At 39.1% G+C, this 25,156-nt stretch overlaps 1 protein-coding gene across 1 annotated transcript in view; it reads right to left on the bottom strand.

Annotated features, from left to right (window-relative positions):
• The window catches only part of LOC309492462 (uncharacterized protein), a 195,276-nt gene that overhangs the window by 23,770 nt on the left and 146,350 nt on the right, over nucleotides 1-25,156 (bottom strand). The gene's annotated exons all lie outside the window — the stretch shown is intronic.

The following is a 25,156-nucleotide window of genomic DNA, read 5'->3' as shown; positions in this document are numbered from 1 at the left end:
TCATTCAGAATTACGATGAATTTAAATATGTATTTCAAGCTCGAAACAATACGGTCTCTGCTGCCAAAGCAAGAGAAGACTGTTGGAGAAAGATTGCTGATTGTTAATGTGTAAGTTAAACAAATACGTTCTATATTTATGTAAAATGATGTATATGTGTAGCCTATATGTGTAATATAGCCTATAGCCTATTTTTTATAATATATAAAAATGATACATGCACATTTTTTATATATTATAAAAATAGGCTGTAGGCTATATTACACATAGGCTACACATACATGTATACATAATTTTACATAAATATAGAACGTATTTGTACTACTAAGAAAGCTAGGGAATCCTATCATAAGATTAACAGAATAATAATAAAGATTTAAAATAATTCTTAACATGTATTATATTGTATAGTACATTTGTGCAATTTGCTTTTTGAAAAAAAAAAAAATGTGTTCATGTGATGTCACCCTATCAATATATCTTACCGGCAATTTTATAAAAGCCCTCTTTTATGGACATGGCCGATAAATGTCCGGGGAACACTATTAATGAAACTATTCATGTACTCCTGCAGAGCGAGGACCACCTTACGAATGGTTCGACAAACCGTGTTTTCCCCGAGCTTCTGTGCGTCACCCACCGTGCAAGAATGTACCACTTGCAACAAAAAAAAACGCAACGCAATATTTGCGGTACAGTAAGTGCATGAATTCGACGTGTTAAATTCTTTATGTGCGGCTCAAGAAGTTCGCAAAGATAAGACATTCCTTCCGCGGAAAATCTGTATCTTTCATACAAGTAACTATCAGGAAAGGCAAGGGGATTTTGTCTGGCTAAAAACTCTTTCTCTACGAAGTGCTCGTCAAACAATTTGCGCTGAGATGTCACAGGATTTGGAAGAAAAGGTGAAGTCATTGCAACAGACACTGGGAATAAGTTATGTCACCTATATGTTTCTTTGCTCTCAGCTGATTGGTCAAACTTCAGTCTGAGATCTTGAATCCAGAACAGAACCTGCCCTCGAGCAGGTTAGCCGTGTGGCGTAAGATACCATGGCAACGAACACCGATTAAAGCCAAGCTACTTTCATAGTACCTAAAACCCAGGGTTGGCGGAAACTAAACTGAAACATAGCTGGCTAGCCACCTAAACCGGCTTCATGGTACAGGCCCCTGAGCTAGAGACTCAAAATAGTTAGTTTGGCAGCTCAGTGAAGCACTTTAAACATTGTTTATTTAAAAAAAAGACTATTCTTTTTATATACAGTAAAATTGTGCTTCAAATAAAAAAGTATTTACCTACACCTTATTCTTGTTTAAAATCATTTACATAATATGAATGTATATAGAGCGTGATAAAAAGGCGACCTTAAAATTGTGGCGTTAAAGGTGATGTGAGCCGAGAAAAAATGTGGGTGCACCTACATTTTGTGCTGGTGCACCCAAATAAATAAGTTAGGCGCACCAGTGCAACCAAGGCAAAAAGTTAGTCTGGAGCCCTGCAATATAAATCAAGTAACTAAGATCATAGACATAATACAAAAAAGCAAAACATTAAGCTGCACTTGAAAATATGAATTTGTACGTGTATAAATATAATTTATGAATGATTGTACATGTTTGTTAAATAATTAAATACATACAGAAAGAAATGCCTATGTAATCATATTGTATTTATTAAATATATATTATTTATACATATTAAATATACAACATTTAAACTTAAATAGGCTAATGAAAGTCCTGTCTAAAAGAAGAAGAAAAAATAAAATAACTTTGTCTCATCAATTACTTTTATTTAAAATCATATTTTGCTATCATTTAAGTTCAGTTTTACATTTTTAATACATTCTTGCAAATGGCAAATGGACTGCATTTATATAGCGCTTTCACAGACCCAATGGCCACCAAAGCGCTTTACAATATTGCCTCACAAAATCAAGGTTCCTCTGTTCTTGTCTTTGTTTAATGAAGCAGCTGTAACTGTTGAAACCAATATTATCCGTTTGCAGTCCCGGAGGCCGCATTTTCAGGACCCCAGTTCTAGGACCGCATTTCTAGGATCCTAGTTTTTTGTGACAGCGCCACCTTCTGAGTCGGAGAACCGCAGTCCCAGGAACATATTTCCAGGACCGCATTTCCAGGACCCTAGTTTTGGAGGACTGAAAAAAGTGCCACCAAGGCAGTATTTCCCATAGATATCCATATAAGGCTAGACGTCTTAATGCGGAGTCTCGAACAGCATCACACCGGCAGCCATCTTGTCACAGGGGAGCTTTCTGGCTCTGTGGTATTGTAAGGATGGACTTTTACTAAGACTGAATTCAAGAATCCTAACCTGCAATAAAACAATAAAACTCACTAATCTGAAGAAGAGATCTATGGGACAGAGCACAACACAACTTCTCCAATCTTGTCTCTTCCCCCCATGCTGGGTTCCTGATTCCTCACACTGTCTTCTTCCCCCCCAGGTCTCATTCAGCCATGCAAAACACACACACACACACACACACCTACTGTCTCCAGTTGTTTTATGAGAGGTCAAAATAAATACTTCTGGTGCGAATGGTAAAGAAGTTTCATTCCCGCAGCAGCAGAACAGTCAGAACAAAGAAAACAATGCCTGTTCTTCTGATGTGTGAAGATGCCCCAATAAAGATAATAGATAACCATTTGTGTTTATCCCCCAAACTCAGGCGTGACCACTTGGGCACGAGAAAGGGTCCAGCAAAAGCTGAATAAATATTTGGGTGCTAGATGTTTATTGTTCTTTTGTTCCACTTGGGTATTTAAAGGGGATTGGCAAACCACTCAAGGAAGCATCTGTAAACAGAACTTCCCACACTGTTGCTGTGTGTCTCTATTGCCAGGTATGCTGACTCTTTTAAACTATTTTGATATTACATTTTGAATTATGTTTGTATTTTATGCTGATCAGTTATGTATTGTGTATTCTGTTTAATTCTTTTAATTGATGTTTAACCTTGCCTGGCAAAATAAAATGTTACATCTTGATTTATTCTGAAGTATTCTGAAATCATTATTTTAGTATATTTAAGGAGGCTGGTGCTACCGCAAATCTTAGTTAAGGTAGGTCAAACTAAAGGCGCATGTATGAACGGAGCAGTAGGCACGTCATCTGAAGACCTTTTGATTTCTGTCTATCACTGGTTTAGCAAGTTGTATGGAAATGGCTAAATTAAACTACACTCTCTAGCTCGAGTGAGCAGTAGGCAACCGACTTTAGGGGTATATTAGCAAACCCTACATCCACTGACTAAAATCAGAATTAACAGGTTTGTGTCCGTGAGAAACACGATTTGGCCGACGTGATCTCTAAGCGGCATTCGGGTCCATAATGTATTAATAACTGAAAGTATGGAATGTTAAGAATAATAAAGATCTAAATTAAATCACAATTCCTCTGTTGATCAGCTATTAAGAGAAAAATCTGTAAAAACAAAGAGTCACTTAAAATTGGAGTCAGATTAAATTATTAATGGAGTCAGATTTAAAATTGGAAATCAACTGTTTAATAAATTAAAGGGGTGGTTGATTGTGATTTCACTTTTTTCATTTTAAATGGTGTGTAATGTTGCTGTTGGTGCATGAACAGTATCTGCAAAGTTGCTGCGCTGAAAGTTCAACGTAAGCAGAGATATCGTCTTTTAAAAATCAGGAAGTTTAATGCCTACAAAAACGACTGGAATGGGACTACAACGAGATACTTCCCGGGTTTTATACGTAACTAACCCATGCAAAAAAGGGGGCATGGCCATATTTCTGCGGCTTTGTCGAAGAGGAAGAGTTATAGTGGAGAGCTGTAGCCATGCCGTCGAAAGTGTGTTATTTTCACCCAGCTGCCAGGTCTTCTGTGTTCGGGCTTCATACGGACGCTGTAGTTCATCAACAATGGCTAAAATTTATGTTTGATTATGTTCCTGAAAATTTCAATCGTAATAGCTCTCTGTGCTGCGCATTTTACGGAAGACAGCTTCCAGAATCTCCACGAATTCAATGCCGGATTCAACAAGAAACTGTTACTAAAACATGAAGCAGTTCCAACTTTAAAACCAGAGGCAGCAGTTGTTGGGCCACAACCTGTAAGTAAGACTTAATATTGTTTGCATGTATAATTTCAGACGTAAGTTAATGTTTTAGTTTTATCAAGGACGTAAACAAATGCCAGCGCTGGCTTTAGTAGCCACTTACACGTACAAACGCTTACAAACATTTTGGACCTGAATTTGTAATTATGTACTAATTTTGTAAATGTATTTTCCATGTATATTTTATGACGTAATTTTTCGATTTGATCAAGAACGTAAACCAATGCCAACGCTGTTTGTTTATAGCCAGTTAGTTCGATGCTATTTTGTGTGTATAAGACAAACGTGTATAAAGTTCAAAAAAATATATGTAATCGCAACAGCCAACTTCAGCTGCTGAAGTTAAAACAATAACTTTAAAAAACGGTATTACTCAGTCATTTATTCAGTTATATTAAATGTTTAATCAGGAGAAAACCGTATCTCAAAAGCTAACAAGCAGCAGTAGCATTTTCAAGTAACAGCGTATCGAAATAATAATAGTAGATTAGAATAGAATAGAATAGAATAGAATAATAATAATAAAAAATGTACCATTCAGAAACGTTTTGTAAGAGCCGTGTTTGCTGAGGTTGCTTGATTCTCTTCATTGCCGCTTTCTGGGTCTGATTCTGATCAAACTGATACGGCAGTATTGACACCATTATTTACATTTGACCGGAGCACATGCAACTTTCGCCCGTAAAGGTAATGGGCGTGAAGTTTCCGGACAACATGCACTACACAGTTTAGCCAATTACAACACACCGGCCCAACTAACCAATCTGAGCCCATTGCCTGTTTCTGAGGGAGTGGTTTCATAGAATCAGGAAGTCAACCGGTCGTTCAAATGACAGAGGAGAAAGCAGCTTACAATAAAGGTGAAATTTATGAAAAATAAGACAAAAAAAAAAAAAAAAACCCGAAGACATGTTATATTGCACCCCATAAACACAATCATGCAAAGAAAAAAAGCAGTAAACCACCCCTTTAAAGTGATTTTTCAGAAGCGCCCGAAAAGACATACACGCTGCATTGCCTTCGACCAAGACATCGGACACCGTCATTGGGCCGGTGATTGGAGCTTACAGTATCTTAAGTAAGGCGAGTGATCAGCACGAACACAAATCCTCTTATCTCGCTGAAATCTTGACGGATTTACAAATGGTTTGGTTTCTTATAAACGTTATTAACGTGGCTATAATTCTACTGAACATGTTTAAATATATAATATTATATTTATTGATAAGTATGCAGTGTCATAACTACATCTCTGATGTTTATAACAAACCAAACCGTTTGAAAATCGGTAGAAAATTTAGCAAGTTAGCATTGTTAGTGAACTATGGTCATAAGTACCATTGAGCTCAATTAGTAATGACAGAACTTACGACCGTAGGTCTGTAATTGAATCTAAATCAGTCCATTCCATGAAAAAAAATGTACCTGACAAATGGAAGGCTCCCTTTTTATGGAGGTCCATGATGACCACTGGTGGATGATCACCACAATTTATACACAGGAATACCAATAGTCAAGATCAGTGAGTGCTTCAAAATAAAGATACCCATGTAGAACTGTTTTAGCTGAGGGAAACTTTACCCCTAAAGTCAATTCTAAATATTCTACCACTCTGCTCACTGCAGTATGCACCCAAGGGAGAAACATTATAGTGAAAATACAGAAAATGTTCTGTTTAAATTTCATATATTTACCATTTTAAAAGATTAATTCATAGGTTATACATAAATAAAAAAAAAAAAAATAAAAAAATACCTGTGGCATGTTGGTCTTTGGTGTTTTAAGCCCCCAACGGCGCCTTCCAGGCAGCGAGGGGATGGGTAGGTTTAAGGTTGAGGGTAGGGTTAGCTGCCTCTAAGGAGCCATTGGGGGCTTAAAACACCATCGAGCTGGCATGTTCCTTATGGTTAAGCATAAAGAGAGATCAAGCACTATACGGTCATTAAAATTGTGTAGGCCATCTTTCCACTCTTGGTTACGGTAGAAGGTTCCGCTTTGATGGCAAGATTTACAGTACGTAGAGATGTCTAGAAATCAGAAGTTTCAACAATATTTTCAGAACGGTTTACAACACATTAAATGATTAATGAAAGCACAGCAAATCTACCACAGTGGATTGTCATAAGATATAGTTTCATTGACCTACCTTCAACAATATGTGAGTTGGTGAGGATGTTGGCCTTATTTGTATTTGTATTGGGTCACTCATAGGTACATTGCCAGGGCACTGCTGGCACATCATCTCCAGTGGAATGAGGTGCCTTGGGTATTCTTTTTCCAATAATGGATGCCGTAAATGTTCTGGGCAGAACAACAGGTAAATTTTTGAACTTCAAAATATACTCAACCATGGCTTTGAACTTTTGGTCATCTTTTGGAGGATATGGAATGTTACCCAGCTCAACCTCATCATGACGGCCTCCATCCTCTGTTGGTGTTTGAAATTCCACCTCCTCAGTGCAGCGGACTTTCCTGAACAGCTCATGGTGAGTCTGAAATAAGTGCCATTTTGCAATGTACTTGTGTTGGCATGATCTCTTCGTCATTGCACAAGGACAGTGCCACAAATTCTTTTTTGTGTCATATTACACCATGACTCTTCCTAAACGACTGTAATATGAAACAGTCGGCTCATAAACGGATATGTATTTTTTGGACTGAGGGATTCCAATTTGGGAGTATACAGACAGAGGTATATGGTTTGCATTTGCAAGGTTTTGCAGATCAAGGCAGACCTTCTTTTTATCCTTGCCAAACCACCGGCTGTTCACCATCTCATTAAGTGTTTCCTCACTAAGTACAGGAGAGGAGACATAGGATGTGCAGTAAGTTAATGATTTAAGGTGTACACATTGATGTACTTTCAACCCACTTCTCCATGTCAACTCCATGTTCACCTGGCACTGAGCAGATTCACAGAAAAACACGTTGATTTTCCCCCCAGACTTTATTTTGAACGTGCAGAGGTGTAGTTGCCCCGTGAAAAGATTTGTGAACAGTATAAACTCCATTCTCTGGATCTATGCATTCACTTGGAAGGTGTGAACATGCATGCCCTTATGTTTTCCTGTGTGTTTCCTTTCTATGTGCCTTTTAAAATTGATTCTGTTCATGCTAAGCTGGCAGATGGGACAATTTTTACGCAGTACTTGCTTCACACGGACCCTTTGTATTTGCGTACTCTGGGTGGCTGGCACAGTGAAGGTTGTTGGAGCTGGGACGGTGGAAGTACTTGGAGCTGGGACGGTAGACGTGTTTGGAGCTGGGACATTGGAAGTACTTATAAGCCAGCAGCCATATCACCCTTTAGCCCAAGACTGGTTGCCCACTGAAGCTAAGCAGGGCTGAGCCTGGGTAGTACCTGGATGGGAGACCTCCTGGGAAAAACCAGGTTGCTGCTGGAAGAGGTGTTAGTGAGGCCAGTAGGGCGTGCTCACCCTGTGGTCTGTGTCTTGCTCGTTTTTTTTTTTAGCAATGAAAAATAAACACAAAATGCTCTGTTAATTTTGATCTTTCATTTTCGTGTAATACATCAATCGATCCTGTTCAGTTTCTATTTTTTTTCTGTATACTCACAATACAAATAAAGTGTTTTGCTTTTTGACAAATAAAGAAAAACTAACATGATGCTATTTCTGCCTTCTCTCTGTCAGTAAACTCCCATTTGAAACGCGTTCGAAAATTATCTATAACTCCGCGAAAATTCAGTCAAACAGGCAAACAGACCCACGGGCATAAAGCTTGAGATCGCAGCTTTTAAAAGAAGTAATTTATATAAAAAACAAATATTATCAGCTTCTGTAATCTGTATAAAAAGAGACCGACTCCAGTCGAGCTCATTACGAGCCATTCAAAAGTAATTTGACCACGCCTCGGAGAGCGCGTGCTATTCAAACGCAAATTCTGAGAACCATTTCAGTCTGTGAAACGCCCCCACATCAGCTGTAAACAAAGAGGCATAATATAGCCTACCTTATGGAGAAAATTTTCCGTGCTGATATGAGGAGCAGATCCCGCTGAGGAGTGAGGTAGGCTAAGTTATCCTTTCTCAAGTGTTAATGTGGAATAACGTTATGGAATAACGTTGTAGGCTTATGTAAACAAAAAGATGAATCGCGTTTCTATAATATGAATCGCGTTTTCTGTGAGATGAATGAAGGGTACATATTTGTAAAGAGTGTTTAGCCTAAATATGAATCGCGCGTCTGTGTGTGAAAGAATAAACTGCTTTTACAGTTACAGTTACTGCGTTACAGTCAGGCGAAGTATGAAAGACAACATTTTGTTGACTAGATTTGGGTACAGTTTTTACTGTAGAATATACTGTCACATCAAATAAGCTTTTCTGCTCATAAATATAAAATACTATTTTGTCAAAAATAAAGTCATAGACTAAGATGTTCCAATGTTGGCTATATTCAAACTAATGAATACATATGATAAAATGTAGGCCTATAATCATTTTTTTTTTTTTTTTACAAAGAAAGAGTACTTTTTTTGCAGAAATATTGCTGAAATTGTAATTATTGTTGTAATTGTAACCTTTTTAATAAAATAGCAAAACATATTTACAAGATAGATGTAAGCAAAATCTTAAATGGTCAATATAAGTCTTCTTCAAAATATATATTTTGTCCTTGTATTGTGGCTCAGTCAGTGTCACACCTGAATGAATGGCTAATTATGCAGAGTCATTATGCAGAGTGGGTGGGACTAAGGTGTAAACTACTCCTCCCCCTCGCATATTGGCTTTCCAAGCAAAACCATGTTTTACACCATTTAAATCAATGTATTTTTTTTTGTGAACGATAAAGCAAGACTATTTTCACATAATTTTGAAGCTAGAACTGAAAGGGACAACATCCATTAGTCAAAAGTCTTGTGGGCACATATTTTGTATGAGTTTTGTGGTCTTATTTCAGCAACTTTCATTTTTATTTTTTTAAATAACCACGCATAAACATTATTCTCTTAAAAATACAAACATCTACATACATGTTGCTCGCATATTATGGTAGGCCTGTTTGTGCTATATAGAGTGAATTTACACCTTTGCCATTAACATGTTTATAAATAACTGAAAAAAGCACAAATGTCAGAGCATGTCAGAACATCTCAAGGGCCCCAAAAACAGCTTGGTCCCCAGAGGGTTAAAAATCCCAGGATGTCCTTCGAAAAAGAGTAGGGGTGTAATCCCGGCATCCTGGCCAAATTTGCCCCTTGGCCTCTGTCTATCATGGCCTCCTAATCATCCTCATATACTGATTGGCTTCATCGCTCTGTCTCCTCTCCACCAGTAAGCTGGTGTGTAGTGGGTGTTCTGGGGCAATATGGCTGCCGTCGCATCATCCAAGTGGATGCTGCACATTGGTGGTGGTTGAGATTCCCCCTTCTATGTAAAGCGCTTTGAGGTCTCAGAAAAAGCGCTATATAAATGTAACATTATTATTATTAATTACTTGGAGCTGGGACGGTGGAAGTACTTGGAGCTGGGACAATGGAAGTACTTGGAGCTGAGACGGTGGAAGTACTTGGAGCTGGGACGGTGGAAGTACTTGGAGCTGAGATGGTGGAAGTACTTGGAGCTGGGATGGTGGAAGTACTTAGTACTTGGAGCTGGGACGGTGGAAGTACTTGGAGCTGGGACGGTGGAAGTACTTGGAGCTGGGAAGTTGGAAGTACTTGGAGCTGGGAAGTTGGAAGTACTTGGAGCTGGGACGGTGGAAGTACTTGGAGCTGGAATGGTGGAAGTACTTGGAGCTGGAATGGTGGAAGTGCTTGGAGCTGGGACAGTGGGAGTACTTGGAGCTGGGATGGTGGAAGTACTTGGAGCTGGGAAGGTGGAAGTACTTGGATCTGGGATGGTGGAAGTACTTGGAGCTGGGATGGTGGAAGTACTTTGTACTTGGAGCTGGGACAGTGGAAGTGCTTGGAGCTGGGACGGTAGAAGTACTTGGATCTAAGACAGTAGAAGTACTTGGAGCTGGGACAGTAGACGTGCTTTGAGCTGGGACGGTGGAAGTACTTGGAGCTGGGACGGTGGAAGTACTTGGAGCTGGGACGGTGGAAGTACTTGGAGCTGGGATGGTGGAAGTACTTGGAGCTGGAATGGTGGAAGTACTTGGAGCTGGGATGGTGGAAGTACTTTGTACTTGGAGCTGGGACAGTGGAAGTGCTTGGAGCTGGGACAGTAGAAGTACTTGGAGCTGGGACGGTAGACGTGCTTTGAGCTGGGACGGTGGAAGTACTTGGAGCTGGGACAGTGGAAGTACTTGGAGCTGGGAAGGTGGAACACAGTGGTGTTTTTAATCAATCACCAAGGGGCACGAGGTCTCTACCTTGCCTTCCACTTTCACGAGTGCTGCTTTTGTGGGCAAACCAGCACTTCCAGTTGATCAGAGTGGCACACATTCCCGGTCACTGCAACAGTGTGGTAGACTCACTCTCTCGATCGGGTCCGAAGTCAGGGGACTGGTGTCTGCACAAGGCGGTAGTTTAGTCAGTTTGGGGACTTTATGGGACGGCAGCAGTCAACCTCTTTGCCAGCAGAAAGACAACACATTGTCCGCTATGGTTCGTGGATCAAGAGGAGCAGGGATCACTAGGCCAGGATGTCCTGGCCCACGACTGGCCAGACCTCCTCCTCTATGCTTTCCCTCCAATTCCACTTCCCTGGCCTGTGCTGAGGCATGTGCAGGTGAGACGACACAGGCTTATTCTAGTGGCACCCTGCTGGCCAGCGAGACCATGGTTCAGTCTGCTGTTGGCCCTTACATAAATGGAAGATCTTTGTTTCATGGTGTACAGATCGGTCTGTTAACCCAGTCACTTGCTCCATCAGTTCAGTGTTGGAATTCTTACAACATTTATTGGACACTGGGCGCTCCCCAGCGACTCTAAGGGTATTCGTGGCGGACTTGTCAGCACATCGGAACTCCTTTGGGGGGGGATATCGATTGGTGCGGAACAACTGGTGGTGGCTTTCCTTAAGGGAGCAGTACGTCTTAATCCACCGGCACGGATAATGCATACCCAGTGGGATCTTCAGATGGTCCTTAACAGCCTGCGTTTACTGCCTTATGAACCACTTGAACAAGCTGATATTAGGAGTCTTTCGATGAAGACTGCTTTTCTCTTGACTATAACGTCAACCAGAAGAGTAGGTGAGCTTCATGCCCTCTCGGTGAGTCCACAGTGTCTCAGATGGGGGCCTCAGATGAGTACAATCAGGTTACACTCTGGCCGAATCCAGCTTTCCGACCTAAAGTGTTGTCTGATCGCTTTGTGAACCAACCCATTCAGCTTGCAACGTTTAATCAAGAGGCTTCCCAGACAACTGTGTTCCCCTCCTGTGGCTCAGCGGCGGAATCTTAGGCTTTCGCACGAGAAACCCGTGTTCGAATCCCGGGCAGATAAAATTATAAGCTTTCCTGTAGCTCAGTGGTAAGAGCATTGCGTTAACAACGCAAGGTTGTGGGTTCGATCCCAGGGGATTGCACATACCTATGTATAAATGTATAGGATAATGCAATGTAAGTTGCTTTGGATAAAAGTGTCTGCCAAATACATAAATGTAAATGTAAATGTAACTGTGTGTCCAGTGAGAGATTGCGACAGTATGTGTTGAAAACTACTTCATGGCGTACCACTGATCAGCTGTTTGTCCGTTTTGATGCCTGTAAGAGAGGCTCACCCTAGTCAAAGCAAAGGTTTTTCTCATTGGGTGGTGGATACCATTGTACAGGCATATGATTCGGCTGGTCAGACAGTTCCAGCATCTATTAAATGCCATTCAAACCAGTCAGTGGCTACTTCTTGGGCAGCACTACGTGGGATGCCCCTTTCTGAAATATGTGCTTCTACATGGACGTCACCTTGCACGTTCACAAGATTCTACAGGATCAATGTGGCCCCTATTCCTTTGGTCAGTTCTGCTGTATTAGCAGACAGTATCAAGGTGAGTGGCCCTCGTGACTTGGTTGTATTCATCTTCCACTATGTTCGGCTGTCTCTGGCGGTCTTTAACAATGAAATAGAACGCTGGTTACTGATGCAACCTTGGTTCTATGAATAGTGGAAGAAAAGAGAATGACTGCAGAGAACGACCGTGACATGAACGGAGTGGATATAGCTTCCGACACGTTATCGGTCAGGGTCACAGGTGACAAATCAATGCGAGATTTTCGATATGGCTCGCAAGACGCGACTCCTTCCACTATGTTCGACCGTCTCTGGCGGTATTCCACTATTCATAGAGCCAAGGTTACTCCAGTAACCGCCGTTCTGTGAACTCAGGGGTCCTGAGCTACAGTAGGCAACCAGTTACTTATAGTGCAGCGTTTTGCATGGCGTCCAGACTGCGTATAGCTACGCAATACGAAGTGACCGTTCGAAAGAGAACTACTCGGTTACTATCGTAACCTCAGTTCCCTGAGAGTAGGGAACGAGTATTGCGTAGCCGGCTGCACTATAGTAACCAGGCAAGTTGTCGCTTCAGTCGTTTAAACCTGATAAAAATGGCTTTTTTTCGGGGACTAATATAGGCTAATAAAGACAATTAGGAAAAATAAACTACTGACACTGAAATGGATTCATATTAATCTTAATTAACCATATTAAAAGCTTACTTTTCTAGTTGATAATTTAAAGACGTGACATTGCGATCTATATCCAGTGTTAGTTCAGTGTAATTGCCACGTGCTAAGCAACAAAATCTCTTCTGTGTAAGTTATGGTGCGTTCAAGTCCTCCTGGGAAGTTCGTACGTACGAGGTGGGAAGTCATGCTTATAACGGCATGTGCGTTCAAGTTACTTTCGTCGGAGCAAAATGGCGGAGTACTTTCTCTTAATTAATTACACAAAAATACAGTAAGGTTCTTAAACTCTTGTTCTAGAAAATAAAGAACAAAGAAATGTGCATCAGGTGTACTTTGTATTTTTATGTTTTTAATTAATTTATGAAGGCACTGCCAACACATCGTTACATGTTGCATTGTTATATTATAATACTATCATATTCTGTGTTGGCGATTAGCTAACTGAGCTGTTAATAGAAAAGCCTGACAATATCACAGCTAAATCCCTTTACGTATTGTGTATTCCGCCATGTTAATCACTGACACACCCCCAACTCGTAGAGATCGGAGCTTAGAGAAAATCCTGAGCTCCCCACTGGTATTTACGACATTGTGGTGCGTTCAACTCGTAAATACGATCTATACGAGATGACTTGAACGCACCAATAGTCACAGTCAAATCACTCCATCTCCACCAGTGTTGCCAGATTGGAAATGTCGAAGTATTGTACCAGAAACTCAAAATGATCATATATGGAAGAAAATTATCGTACACAAGTCAAACGTACAGAATACAGCTATTTATTGAACAACAACTTTTTGACACGACATGAAAATTACTTTTTTGCTAAAATATCAAAACTGGCCTAAGCACCTCAAAAGAACTCTTTACTTTTTTAAAACATTTTTCTTCTTCTTGCAAAACATACAGAGATGACATGTTAATGATACACAACTTTGTATACAATATACAAAAAGAACATTAACTTGTGCTCATGAGAGAATCATTCTCCACGATGATTGGCCCAGAACACATAACGTGAGATGAGATGAAAGACACGCATATTCAGGTTCTTCTCACGGTAGACGTAGAATCCACAGCTAGATAAATGAGTATAGAAGCCCAATGATTACAACCACCATCATTTGAAGTGTCACACAATTCTGAAATTATCGTACATTATGGGATTTTTTTCATTATTGATCGTAAATCAGAGGTCAAAAATTATCGTACAAATATGATAATTATCGTACATCTGGCAAGACTGATCTCCACTTATAGCTGGTGTGTGGTGATGGTTTTAATAACCATGAGTCTTGGACTGGTCTGTCTTCTGTTGATTATCATCATACCAGTATTTCATGATAACAGCAGAGATAGACGAGAAGAAAAGTTACAGGAACACAGCTGGAGAGTTTGATCAAACTAAATACTGCATATGTGGTTTCTCCACTGCATGGATCTTCATGTGTCGCTTCAGGTCACTTTTAATAGAGAAACTCTTCCCACATTGATCACACGTGTGCGGCTTCTCTCCAGTGTGGGTCCTCTCATGTGTTTTCAGATTTGCTGACTGACTGAATCTCTTGTCACAGTGTGAACACTTGTAAGGCTTCTCTCCAGTGTGGATCATCTCATGTGTTTTCAGATTTGCTGACTGACTGAATCTCTTGTCACAGTGTGAACACTTATAAGGTTTTTCTCCAGTGTGGATCATCTCATGTTTATTCAGAGATGCTGACCGACTGAATCTCTTGTCACAGTGTGAACACTTGTAAGGTTTTTCTCCAGTGTGGATCCTCTCATGTATTTTCAGAGATGATGAGTCACTGAATCTCTTGTCACAGTGTGAACACTTGTGAGGTTTCTCTCCAGTGTGGATAATCTCATGTCTTTTTAGATTTGCTGACAGTCTGAATCTCTTGTCACAGTGTGAACAATTGTAAGGTTTTTCTCCAGTGTGGATCATCTCATGTGTTTTCAGAGATGATGAGTCACTGAATCTCTTGTCACAGTGTGAACACTTGTAAGTTTTTTCTCCAGTGTGGATCATCTCATGTATTTTCAGAGATGATGAGTCACGGAATCTCTTGTCACAGTGTGAACACTTGTAAGGTTTTTCTCCAGTGTGAATTCTCTGGTGCCGTTTTAAATCTCTCCCTGAAGTAAAAGTCTTCTCACACTCAAAGCACATGTACTCTCTCACTCCAGCATGTATTTTCTCATGTCTATGTAAAGTTGGCAGCCATGAAAAACCCTTTCCACACACAGAACATGAATGCGGCTTCTCCTTCATATGAACTGTCAGGTGTCTCTTCAGCTCTGATGCCCTAAGAAATGTTTTGCCGCACTGATCACATGAGAACGGCTTCACTCCAGTGTGAACTCTCCTATGCTTATCTAGACTAGTTTTGTATGGGAAACTCTTCCCACATTGATCACATGTGAACGGCTTCTCTCCAGTGTGGATTCTCAGGTGTTGATTAAGACTTGCCTTGGTTGTGAAACTCTTCCCACATTGATCACATGTGAACGGCTTCTCTCCAGTGTGGATCCTCATGTGTTGCTCAAGACTTTGTTTGGTTGTGAGACTCTTTCCACACTGAGTGCAGGTGAAAGATTTCTTGGCTCTTCTTTTCTTTAAAAATGTCTGTTTAGTCTTTGAGCGACTCAAAGGTTTTCCTCCAGGTTTGACATGATGTTCCTCCTTCACTTCACTCAGTTCTTCTCTCTCCTCCTCCACTTCACTCAGTTCTTCTCTCTCCTCCTTCACTTCACTCAGTTCTTCACTCTCCTCCTTCACTTCACTCAGTTCTTCACTCTCCTCCTTCACTTCACTCAGTTCTTCTCTCTCCTCCTTCACTTCACTCAGTTCTTCACTCTCCTCCTTCACTTCACTCAGTTCTTCACTCTCCTCCTTCACTTCACTCAGTTCTTCACTCTCCTCCTTCACTTCACTCAGTTCTACTCTCTCCTCCTTCACTTCACTCAGTTTTTCACTCTCCTCCTTCACTTCACTCAGTTCTTCACTCTCCTCCTTCACTTCACTCAGTTCTTCAGTCTCCTCCTTCACTTCTCTCAGTTCTTCAGTCTCCTCCTTCACTTCTCTCAGTTCTTCAGTCTCCTCCTTCACTTCACTCAGTTCTTCTCTCTCCTCCTTCACTTCACTCAGTTCTTCACTGTCCTCCTTCATTTCACTCAGTTCTTCACTCTCCTCCTTCATTTCACTCAGTTCTTCACTCTCCTCCTTCACTTCACTCAGTTCTTCACTCTCCTCCTTCACTTCACTCAGTTCTTCACTCTCCTCGCTCTCTTCCATCAGGTCTGACAGGAAAGTAAATATTATTCATTTCATTTTCATCAAAATAATTCAAAGAGTCTTGAACTTCTGGTAACGTTGTTGCAAATTGGGAACCAGATATACAATAAATGTAAAATTAAACAGATAAAATTGTGTTTAGCTTGATCTGATGTTGACAATCAGTATAAAAATGTCTCAAACCTCCCTTTACTGACCATTTGTTGAAGAAAACCCAGAACATTCTGTACCGTTTCATAGTTGAACTGTTTATCTAAATGTGATGAAGTGCTTGAATGTTTCTAACATGAATGTTCTTCAGCATCATGAATGAATGAGGAATAAATACCAACCTCTTTGTTCTTCAGGATCTTCAGTGTGTTTCATTCTGCAGGGTTCTGGATCACTCATGTTCTCTCTGTCCTCTTTAATAAACTAAGTGTTTGCAGATTTCAGCTCTTCCTGATGCTCTGATGCTCGTCTTCACTTGCAGCTGATGGGAATTTACAGCATTTATTGGAGAATTACTGTGGGCGGCGCTTCGCTGATGATGTAATTACAGAGGGAGGAGCTTCAATGATGATGTATTCCAGTGTGGGAGGAGCTTCACTGATGATGTATTCCATTGGGAGGAGCTGATCTGCCAAAAAAATCAATAATAAATAATAATAATTTTATTTTTTAATAATAAATGACACTTCTAAGCATTTATGTCTGTCTATCTATTCATCGTACAGTAATTGATGCCAGTTCATTAATTATTTTTAATTATTTTTATTGCTAATCCTAACATTATTCTGCTTCTTCATTAAAATACAGGTATCTAGAAATAAAGAAAAGAATATAAATAATTTAAATTATTCCTAATATAAATAAATGTTAAGAAAAACAGTTAAAATCATAAACACAGAAATAAAGGTACATATAGTAGCCAACAAATCCCCTCAGTCTGCTGACACCAATGAAATGAGCTTTAAGTGTCAATTTACAGGAGATCTGAAGACATCAGCATAATAAATGAGGTGAAAACAGGAACTATTGTCATGAAATAAAGAGTGTTTTCAGCAGATCTGTTAATATTGATGAGCCTCAGACTATCAACACTCATTCAACAAGCCATTCAGGATCATCAGCAGATCATCTCACTTTATTCTGAGTGTTTGCTGTTAGAAACACATTATTTGAGTCAGGATACATGACAAAAGCCTGTAAAACTGCTCTACTGAAAGAAAATTATTGTAATTTCTCACAATATGACATGGATAAAACATCAACAACACAAAAACAATCACTAATGACACTCATCTTCATCAACCATTACAGGGAAATAAACAGCAGCATAATATGTCCACATTAAGTTTGATCTTATGATACACTAGCCTACATTGATCACTATAAAGTAGTTAGATCATAAAAAAAAAAAAAACATCTTATATGCGCAGAAACGGAAAATTATCATAAAACGTTTACAATATACAGAGCACCACAAGCACTATTGTTCCAAGAGTAAAACGCTATTCATATTTATTAGTATTGCTTTAATGTCTCACGTGGCTCATCTTAGGCTCAATGTAAAGCATTTAGCAGTCTCTGTTCCAGTATGACACTTGAGATAGATTCACATTAATTCCCTTCACAGATCTTAAACTTTGACTTTTGACTTGACGAGACAATCACACAAACGAACACAAACTCACTCAGGTCTGAATGAACTCAACATATTCTCCTCATGCTCGCTGCTGCTGCACTAAATGTTTATTTCAGAAGGAAGACGCCAGAAAAGACGCACAAGTATCGCTGTGATCGATGAAAACAATACAGAAATGAGCCTGTCGCTTAATCAAACTGTATAGAGTGTGTGTGATAGTTGTGTAAATATGAGAAATACCGTGAACTACACTATGGCAAGCCGTTTTAACATTTAATCATTTAAACCGACTAGTCTCTATTTTCATGCTACTAGTACTTATTTTTTGGGGTGGCAGTGGCTCAGTGGTTCATGTAGATCGTCTACAAACCGGAAGGTTGGTGGTTCAATCCCCGGTTCAACCTGACCAAGTGTCGAGTCGCCTTGAGCAAGACACCTAACCCCAGCTGCTCCCGACGAGCTGGATCGCCTTGCATGGCTGACACCGCCGTCGGTGTATGAATGAGTGAGTGAATGGGTGAATGTGAGGCAATATTGTAAAGCGCTTTGGTGGCCATTGGGTCTGTGAAAGCGCTATATAAAATGCAGTCCATTTACCATTTATTCATTAGATACTAGTTCTTATTTATTAGATACTAGTACTTATTCATTAGTTACTAGTACTTATTATTAGATACTAGTACTTATTCATTAGATACTAGTACCTATTAAATAGATACTAGTACTTATTCATTAGATACATTAGATACTTATTCCAATAGTGACTAGTAACTATTCTTTTGTTACTAGTAACAAATAAAAAAAAATGCCATTGACTTCTATGGGGATCTGTCATTCAGATATCAACTATTCAGTTCTGACTAGTATGTATTCCAATTGTGACTAGTACATATATATTAGATACTAGTAGTTATTTATTAGGTACTAGTACTTATTTTTTAGATACTAGTAACTATTACTAGATACTAGTATGTATTCAATAAACACTAGTACTAAGTCATTAGATACTAGAACCTATTAAATAGATACTAGTACTTATTCTTTAGATACTAGTACTTATTCATTAGATACTAGTACTTATTCATTAGATAGTACTTATTCATTAGATACTAGTACTTATTCATTAGATACTAGTACTTATTCATTAGCTACTAGTACTTATTCTTTAGATACTAGTACTTATTCAATAGATACTAGTACTTATTCATTAGATACTAGTACCTATTAATTAGATACTAGTACTTATAAATTAGTTACTAGTACTTATTCAATAGATACTAGTAACTATTTATTAGATACTAGTATTTATTCCAAATGTTACTAGTAAGATTATTTATTTTACTAGTAAGATTTTTAATTGAACTATCCAGTGGCCGTTCTGACTAGTCATAACATAAGACGAGTAAAAAAGCAGTTGTGACTAGTAAAATAAAAAATCTTACTAGTAACATCCGGAATAAATACTAGTATCTAATAAATAGATACTAGTATCTATTTAAGAGGTACTAGTATCTAATTACTTAGTACTAGTGTTTATTGAATACATACTAGTATCTAGTAATAGTTACTAGTATCTAAAAAATAAGTACTAGTACCTAATAAATAACTACTAGTATCTAATATATATGTACTAGTCACAATTGGAATACATACTAGTCAGAACTGAATAGTTGATATCTGAATGACAGATCCCCATAGAAGTCAATGGCAAATTTTTTTATTTGTTACTAGTAACTAAAGAATAGTTACTAGTCACTATTGGAATAAGTACTAGTATCTAATGAATAAGTACTAGTATCTATTTAATAGGTACTAGTATCTAATGAATAAGTACTAGTATCTAATAATAAGTACTAGTAACTAATGAATAAGTACTAGTATCTAATAAATAAGAACTAGTATCTAATGAATACGTACTAGTATCTAATGAATAAGTACTAGTATCTATTTAATAGGTACTAGTATCTAATGAATAAGTACTAGTATCTAATGAATAAGTACTAGTATCTAAAGAATAGGCACTAGTACCTAAAGAATAAGCACTAGTAGCTAATGAATAAGTACTAGTACTTAATGGAATAGATACTAGTATCTAAAAAATAAGTACTAGTAGCATGAAAATAGAGACTAGTCGGTTTAAAGGTAGGGTAGGTAATCATTTTTCTAAAAAAAAAAACATTCCAAATTTGTTTAAACTGTCTTTATATACCAATACATAATTAAAATGTAAGTACTCTGAAAAAGAAAATTTAAAAATCGAGTGACTGTAGACCTTTTAATCTGCAATAAACACAGCTCATTATTTCCATTCACTCCACCCCCTCCCTTCTGAGCTCCTTCCAAAGCCACGCCCCCAAAACACATGAACGCGCGACGCCAAACGCTCAGGGTGGAACAAGACGCATTTATTACCTGAGACGAGTGGAGAGGAAGGAGCGCAGTACATACAGTGACATCATGTCAGAATCACATGTAATAAAATACCTAACTTTATCACTATGAATATAAACAAATAAGATTTCTTTTAGTACTCACTATCAAGCTAGCATATCGATAATGGTAAAGTTTCATTCGGTAACGAGCTATAAGGCAAAACTAAAAACAGGTTGCATTGATACACGTTTTTCCATTACCATCAGTTACACTGTGATGAAGATGAATTTCGTGTAAGATTCATAACATATACGGTGTTTTGCATGTAAGAGTTTCCATGATGAAAACATTGTTGACTCTAATGAACACTAACGTACACTCCGAGTCCGGAGAAAAGTACCGCATCGTCGGCTCGAGGACAGGTCCGGGGTTGAGGGCGAAGCAGAGGAGGTCGTTCAAGAGCGCGGGCAGGGTCCGAGGAAGTAGTTTTTGCCTTGTTTGCCTTCGCTGACTGCATATGCAGGTGCTTTGAGCTGAATATTTCCGGGAACGGTGACATGTGATGAGTGCACGCCGGGCAGCGCGCGCAGTGGGGCTCGGGGCGGGCACGAGACATGAAGGCATCTGATTGGTTCTTTACATTCGCACCGAATGGCAGTGATTGGTCAGAGTTTTTACTGTCCTGCAGCTGCTACAGAGGTCTGATTTTTTTCATTCCTTTTTCTAAACACATAATGTATTGACTACTATCAGGATGGAAGGACCATTTCACCCAGTATAAAAAAAAGTGTTTCTGAACAGGATTACCTACCCTACCTTTAAATGATTAAATGTTAAAACGGCTTGCCATACTGCTCTCCTCACCTCAGAAGACTCGACGCTGAAACTCTCAATGACGGAAGAGAAACGGCGCGAGCGAGCGGTGACGTCATCGGCCGCCAACTGTAGGAGAGGGGGTTCAGCAACATTTTGTTTAAAGAACTGGGAGCTAAGCTTACAAGTATACAGTCATTTTTGTAATGCTTATTTGATTATAGCTGCAGATTTTAATGAAACTCCTGACGATGCTTTAACTCTGGTTGTATGTAGAGGCTTTACTTGGTCCAACAAATCTGGATCGCTTAAAGCTAGAATTGATCTTTTTCTCATTTCTCATGCTATTTTGAAAGATGCCCATACTGTTAATCATCAATTTGCCCCGTTTACTGACCACATGTTAATTTCTTTGAATCTTGCACAATACAGTAAGTTAAATAGAACAAGGGGTTACTGGAAATTTAACAGTTGTCTTTTGGAAGACCCAATTTTAATGATAGATCAACTGGCTAATTTTATGTTTAGTAATACTGAAAGCGACCCTGGCTCTAGCTGGGAGTTTTTTTTATTTATTTAGAGTTAGAGTTACCTTATTGTTAATAGAAGTGAGCAAATTAAAAGAGAAAAAAACATTAAAGAATTAGAACTCATTCATAGATTAAGTGTGTTAATGCAGAAGGAAAATCCCAGGAAAGAGGATGAGGTAGAAATGAGCACATGTCATTTGCAAATTGAAAATATGTACACAGACATTGTTAAATGTGCTTTTATACACTCTAGAGCAAAATGGATCATAAAATGGATGAAAAAAGAAACCGTAAAAAGACATCTCTCTCTGCCTTAAAGCTGCCGTCGGCAACATTTTTTTGATCATATTCAGTGTAATCGACACTATAATCCGACAGAACAACATAAATAAGGTGGTTTTAGAAAAAAACCCGAGCTTCTAACTCCACCTGGAGCGTGTTATTTGTTTTGCAAAAATCCAGCGCTCCCGCTTCATCAGGTCCAATCAGCGCAGGGGGGTGTGAGATCTGACTGTCAATCACAGGTCGTGCACACGCCACAGATCCCCCCTCACTCGCGCACGTTAATATCACATGCACACGCCACGCCTGAAGTTCGCCTGGAGATTGCATGAAGCGTGATGGCTGAGAGAAAATCTACTAACAAGCTTCCAATTCCTCGGTTATTGCTATCTATGGATAGATTAGCCAGGGCAGCCTACCTCCGAGTCCATGGTGTTGATAGATGCTGAAGAGACGGACGCGTTCACAGAAAATCAGGTACACACGCACAGTGACGCACTGACGAGCACGACCTCGATGGGAGGGTGCTCGCTGGTAGTGGGGAGGGGCATGAGAGTTGTAAACATTCAAAATTTTGGCTAATCGACCCAATCTGCCAGACTTGCCGACGGCAGCTTTAAACATTAATAGTGTTTTATGTGCAGATCCAAGAATGATTTCAACCTTTGTATACTCCTTTTATAAAAAATGTTTATACTTCTCAGTTTTCTCAAGAAAAACCTGACGATTTTCTTTTGAGTATTCATGATAAGATTTCAGGTATTAAGGATGACTTTAAGCAACTTTGTGATTCTGATATCTCTATAGTTGAAATGGAGGATGCACTGAAATCTATGAAGAGGGGAAACTCTCCAGGTACTGATGGCTTGTCTGTTGAATTTTATTTACATTTTTGGGACATCTTAAAGCAACCTCTACATAGTTTGTTTAAAGGTTGTTGCTCTACATAGAAACTTTAAAAAAATCAAGTCATACTCCACATTCCATTCCAGATGGGGGCAGTATACCTCCATAAAGTGAATTGGTCTATTCTAGAGTAACAGACGAGAAACGGCATAGTCTCTATGCTCCGCCCCTACCTTCACAACAACCCTAGAGCCATAGCCGAAGCCTAATAGAGGACGTTTTGCCTCCAGAGGAACGTTGGGTGATGTCAAGTGATTTTGAAACATGACATCTTCAAGCTACTCCCCTTCACCTTTACCAGTGAATATGTTCATATTCGTTTTGTTCATATTACATTTTGAGTTGTATATACACATTGTTTGAATTAAATTAATTTGACAGACAGCATTCTGTCAACATCATTGGTCAACATCAGACAGCGCACGTGAACCGATCATCTCTACTATAGTAAAAAAAACACGAACACTGTTGACCAAATGACCTGTTCGCGCCACAAATTGTTCTCCGTCCTTAGCGACCGAGTCATTGAATGTGAAACAGCCGGCTGCTGTCGTCAGTGAGCAGCAATATTCAGACAACGAGGGCGCGCGCGCCGCGTTGATACCTCCGATTCAGTTTCTCGAACCCGCGCAGTGCGGCGGTCAGAACACGGAGACCATTCTGCCCCTAGCTATGCGTGCGAAAGCATGGGAAGCGATCCCGGGCGTGTCAGAATGGGTGCTGAACGTTGTAAAACAGGGCTATGCACTGCAGTTCGCTCGCCGTCCCCCGCGCTTTCGAGCCCGGACTGTGACAAGCGGTCCTTTTCTTATCTGATTTGATTTGTGCTTCAGAGCGCGTTTTTTTCCCTGCAGCGGGTGGTGGTGGTAGGGGTCTCTTGCCAAGGACTTCAGCCATCCTTCCGCTCTCTTCCCTGAATTGAAATGAAGTAGTGGGCTGTACTTTCCACACGATTGACATCAGGTTCAAGTACGCCCACAAGCCGTGCGAGTTATTCGTGTATTGCAGGTTGGCTGGTGGTTATGTTGCCTGCATACTGCCTCCCATGGCCGAAACTGGTATTACGACACCTGTCGGGCCGTGGCTAGTAATGCTAATGCTAATTAAGGTTGATATCTCTGCAGCACTATAACTTGACATTTTTTTTATGACATCATCGCCCTTATTTCTTCTCATTCTTTTGATGCGTGTAGCTAATTTTTTGGATATTTTTACCTCAATTTTTACACATGGCACCTTTAAAGACTGTATTAAAAAAGGAGAGATGACTCCTTCAATGAAGCAGGGTCTTATTTCCTTGATCCCCAAAACTGATAAATACCCGCTTTTAATTGAAAACTGGAGACCTATATCACTGTCAAATGTCGATTATAAATTACTTGCTTTAATTTTGGCAGTTCGTTTAAAATCTGGCCTTAATAGTATAATTGGCGAAACACAAAATGGATTTATGAAAAATAGGCATATTAGCTCTAACATAAGATTAGTTCTTGGTTCTTGAAATTATTGATTATTCAGAGAATATTGATTCAGAAGCTATTATAATGTTTTTGGATTTTTATAAAGCATTTGACTCTTTAGAACACCAATTTTTGCTTAAATCTCTTAGTCTGTTTGGTTTTGGATGTACTTTTATCAATATGGTGAGCATGCTTTATAATGACATTAACTCTTCAGTTTTTGTTGGCTTTCAAACTACTAAACGCTTTAATTGCGATAGAGGAGTGTGCCAAGGTTGCCCCATTTCCCCCATTTCTTTTTCTGTTAGCTGTTGAATTGTTATTTTACAAAATCCCAGTTTAGAAGGTATTTCTATTCTTGGTAAAGAATTTAAAATATCTCAACTAGCTGATGATACAACTATATTTCTTAAAGACCAAAGTCAAATTCCCCTGTGTGTCAATATTATTAATTCTTTCTCTGAAGCTTCAGGCTTATATTTAAATGTGTCAAAGTGTGAACTGTTCTGTCTGTATGACACTCAACAACCATCAATGCACCATATACCTGTAAAAGACTGTATCAAGTAGCTGGGGATTTTCCCTACTAAAGATAGATTGCTCCGCCAACAATTTTCTTAATTTTTCACATAAAATAAAGAAAACAAGAACCATCTTTAATTGTTGGCTACAACGAGGTCTGTCAATCTATGGGAGAGTACTTATTTCTAAAGCAGAGGGTTTGTCTCGTTGTGTTTATCCCTCTTTATCTTTATTTGTTAGTGACAAAATCTGTGATGATATTGACAAAATCTTATTGAATTTTATTTGAAAGAACAGATCTCACAAAGTTAGGAAATCTGTTTTGTCTAATAGACGTTCTGAGGGTGGACTGGAAGTTTTACATTTTAAAGGATTAGTCAGCTCTTTCAGAATTAGTTGGTTAAAAAAAATGTTTTTGTAGTAATGGTTCAATTTGGTACTATATCCCCAATGTCATATTCCGTAGATTAGGCGGTTTAGAGTTTCTTTTAAAATGTAATTTCACCCCTTCTAAATTACCTATTTCTCTCTCCAAATTTCACCAACAAGTTTTACTTGCTTGGAAATTGTGTTATGTGCACAATTTTTCTCCCCACAAAGAAATTCTGTGGAATAATTTGAACATTTTAATCCGAAACA

Source organism: Leuciscus leuciscus, assembly GCF_965113295.1.
Source record: "Leuciscus leuciscus genome assembly, chromosome: 1".
Taxonomy (NCBI): Eukaryota; Metazoa; Chordata; class Actinopteri; order Cypriniformes; family Leuciscidae; genus Leuciscus; species Leuciscus leuciscus.
This window is presented reverse-complemented; position numbering and strand designations above follow the sequence as displayed.